Source organism: Pteropus alecto, unplaced genomic scaffold, assembly GCF_000325575.1.
Source record: "Pteropus alecto unplaced genomic scaffold, ASM32557v1 scaffold20, whole genome shotgun sequence".
In the NCBI taxonomy this organism is placed as follows: Eukaryota; Metazoa; Chordata; class Mammalia; order Chiroptera; family Pteropodidae; genus Pteropus; species Pteropus alecto.
Window position 1 is genome coordinate 44,536,323 of NW_006436298.1, and position 4,598 is coordinate 44,540,920.

Here is a 4,598-nt window from a genome sequence, read left to right on the forward strand (position 1 = left end):
TACTCGAGAAGATATAAAAACTCCCTGACCCCAGATCTAAAGAGAAAATAAATCCAAATTTTGCTCCACAGCACATGCATAATAAGCACAGTGCAGTGTTTTCATCTACTGTTACTCTATGTCTTTATGCTGAGGATCTGTAGGGGTTCAGAACAGGCCTCTCTAAAACATCACTTCGGCATGTGAATTATTTTGAGCTGAAGGCAATCAAATCCCTGCAGGCTCATGAGAAACTTTTATTTCTCAAAGACTTTAAATGAGGGACTCTGCCCATAAGAAGAGTTATTACCATAAAATAACTTTTTAAACCTAGTTCCTAATTACTAAACATCTTCTCTTCTTCTTGTCCTGTAATGTCCTTCTTCCCCTCTGAAACCCCAAGACACCTTACCTCATCCTTAGCTCAGAATGTCCTGTATACTTTATTGTCCCTTTATGTCTTTGAACATCTCCTGTATGTAGGGTCTCTGACTCCCTCATATACGTGGAGTTCCTATGCATATGTATGTAATTAAATTTGGTTATTTTGTCTTGTTAATCTGTTTCCTGTTAGTTTAATTATCAGACCAGCAGAAAGAACCCAAGAGAGTAGCAGAAAGTTTCTTCCTCCCGCACAGATCTCTAGCTCGTCTGGAAATCCCCTGACATGATCAACTAGAGTGTGCCTGTGTACATTTTTCTGGGGAGAAAGATTGTAACCTTCATCAGATTTGCAAAGTAATCTTCATGCAAATCCACACCTACAAATATTAAGAACACACAGCATCCATGTATTCATATATATCCCAATAGTCAAAAAACATTTAAGACTTTTTTCCCTCTATCTATTGTTATGCATGTAATAGGAATGTAATTAGCTACCTTACAGGCATCATTTTATAGCAATACTACACGTAAAGATTACCTCTATTTTACCAATGAGGAAAATGGAGAATTAAAGGTGGTCACGAATTCTTTGACACTCCTCCCACTGAGAGCTGGGGGTCAATGCCCATGCCCCATGAATCTAAATAGGCACTGTAACTACTTTGACCAATTGTATATGATAGAAGTGACACTATCAATTTCCAGGCCCAAGTCTTAAGAAAGAGCAGTTCCCATTTCCTGTCTTTTGGAATAATCTCTCTTATAAACCAGCCATCACATTGTGGAGAAGGCAGCACAGACCCATGGGGATGCCCACATAGAAAGGAACTGAGCAGCTAGCTTGACGTCAACACCAACCTGTCAGCTACATGAGTGAGCTGCCATGGGAGTGGATCTTTCAGACCCAGGCCAACTGCCCCAGCTAATGCTGTGTGGAGCTGAGATTAGCCATCATCTCCATTGAGCCTATAGTAGGCAGAATAATGGAAACATGTCCCCATCCTAATCCCCCAAACCTGTGAATACGTTACCTTGTATGGCAAAGGGGAATTAAGGTTGCAGATGGAATTAAATTGCTAATCAGCTGACCTTAACTAGGGAGATTTATCCTGGATTATCTAGGTGGGTGCAATGTAATCATCAGAATCCTTAAAAATGAGAATAAGAGGCAATAGGGAGGGTCAAAGTGATTCAAGGGGAGAATAACTTGACCTAATATTGCTGGCTTTGAAGATAAAGGAAGGAGTCATGAGCCAAGAAATGCAGGCAGCCTCTAGAAGCTGGAAAAGGCAAGGAAACATTCCCTCCTAGAGCTTCCAAACAGTCCTGTGACACCTTGATATTATCTCAGTGAGAACGGTGTTACATTTCTAACCTACAGAATAAAAAGATAATAAATTTATGTTGTTTTAAGCCACTAAATTTTGTGGTGATTTGTTACAGCAGCAATAGAACACTAAATACAGAACCCCTCCCAAATGGCATATTTGTGAGCAAAATAAATTATTGTTGTTTAAACCACTACATTTTGGGGCTGCTTTGTTCCTCAGCAAAACATAATTGGAACAGGAAAAGTAAGGCTAGAGTCATTAAATAATCTCTCCAAGTGACCCAAAAAGTTTAATTACCTGGCCCTGGTATTACATTTTTTGCTATGCAAATTCTAAACACCTCCCAGCCAAAATTTCACCAGTTATTTCCTTCTCCAGATTCCCTGGACATCGCTTCTCTCCTTGCCATCTCTGCACCTGCTCTCCCAGAGGTCACAAGTGCTCCCCTTGTGCCAAATCCAGTGTGGCCTTTTCTCTGTCCTCATTCTCAGTGTTGACATTGCTGACCGCCACTTCTCTTTCTCTCTCTTTCTTACACCTGTTGCTTAAAAGTCAACATATTTAAATCCAAACATATCATTTCTTTTATTTAAAATGATATTTAAAAAGTTAATAGTACATAAGAGAAAAACTGATGACTTTTTAGACTGTCGAATGTTTTTATGAATGCCTACGCTTTTTTTTTTTTTTAATCTATTTGAAGATTCTTTATTTAATTTTCTATGTTTAACTTTCTTTCCACTGGAGCTGGAAATGCCCTTTTAAATTAGTGGTAGTAAAAATAGTTATCCTAGAGATAATTATATTTAGTGATCAAGTTTTACAGATTAAATAATACTTTTTACTGGCCATTTATAATACCATATTAAAGACTTAATGTTTGCAGACAGGGATGAGACCGCTTACATTGTTCTAAATGAACTTTCAAGTAAATCTTCCTGCAAAAATGTCCAAAGTAAAGTGAGAATTACTGAGAAATAAGACAATTTTTCTTTATTCCTCTTCATTTAGGACCATTTTATTGATGTTTTTAAAGACCCCTGGTATTTGATTTAAATAAAATCAACTTTTCCTGAGTGAAACCAGTGAGAACAGTTTCAGGTCCCAGAGAAACTCACTCCGGCCTGCCAATCCAAATACAGATCTGGTGGACCCATTGACAACTTTAGGGTACAATGAACCAAGCAGGCTTTGACTCATACCTTCAAATCCCTGTGATTCTCGCAGAAGTTGGCCTGTCATTCAGAAGAGACGGTGAGTGAAATATAATGGGACACATGGTACTATTTGTTAAAAACATAAAAGTGTTTTTAAATGTTTATAACATTACTCAGATATGGAGCAAATATGAACCCATTTCACTGCAAACTGAGTCTCAGTTGAACTTTTTTATTCTGATTGCAATTTTAGTAAATGAGAATTGACACACGCTCATAGAAAATCAAACAAAAAGAGAATTTGAAACTAGGCTTTAAAACAGTGATGCTATAAATCATTTTATATGTTAGGACTCTTTCTGTTGCACATAATGGAAAATTGACTCCAATTGATTAATTAATAAAAGGAATTTGTTGATTTATATATTTTCAGGCTCAAGGACTACTCTAGCTTCAGGCATGACTTGCTCTGGGGGTTACGTAATGTTCTATGACCTCAGTTCATTTCTAAATCTCCACACTGTCTTCCTCTGTGTTTTCGCTTCATCCTGAGGCTGTCTCCCATTCTGATACCAAGATGGATGAAGCATTGTCAAGCCTCACGTCACCAAATTCTGTAGACATGTGAATACTCTTCTTTCTCAAAAGCCTAGCCAATGTCTCTATGTCTCCTTGGCTCTAATTGGGTTAGATTCCCATCATTGACCCTATTACTTGGCCAGAGAAATGGGATGTTTTCCCCTGGAATAGGAGAAACCATCACTCCAATATAAACATGGCTAAACTGAGGGGAGTGGTTTCCCAAAAGAAATTTAAGGTACTAGAAAGAGTCTGCTGAGCAGCAGTAAGTGACCACTATGATAGTAATGTTATAATGTTAGTAAGAGACATTTTGAGTATTGTTTTTATTTTTAAAATAAGAAATAAAATCATTGAGGCTCACAAGCACTTATGGTCTGATATATAAGTATATAACATACTGAGCCCATCTGCTTTGATACTTAATGAGATTTTTTTCCCTCTTGAAGTCACTTTATGTTCTTTCCAACCTTGTCTCCCACAACATCTGTCTGTCCAAACTTTGTTCCAGCCTCACCTATTAGCTGTTCTGGATTGCCTACATCTACATCTTGATCTTCCAGGTTCCTGTTGCCTAGGATGTCTCTTTTTCTCTTCATTGTCTGGTATCTAAATTCTTCTTTTCTAAAGCCTAACTCATTGTTACTTCCTCTATGAAGCAGTTGAGAAATAATGATCCTTTTGCCTACATTTTCCCATCATTTTTTAGTTAAAATTTTCTATTTTACTACCAATTCTCACTCTAGCCCATGGAAGATATCACTTTGATGGCAGCAGTCTTGCCTGCTGACCTTGAATGTGACCCTAAATTTTTTTCTCCATATTGCACCCCTGAAAGACTCTAATAACCAAACAAAATTTGCTTATAAAATGAAAGTTACTGGCCATTTTGGATGAACACTGGGCACTATATTTTCACTCTATCACATTTGTTACCCCAATAGCCCACATCTTATTAGCATAAAGCTTTGCCTCTAGAACTTAATTGAATGGAAGGCAAAACCCAAAAGCAAGTTAACTAGAGGTAACTAGTTAAAGCTAAGTATGAATTAAAGTTATACACTTCCAACATAAACATTTAAAATGTGACAACACAAAGTTTCCTTTTCTCAAAAAGTATTTCACAAAATATGAAATAAAATTTACTGCATATAAAAACTTTCCC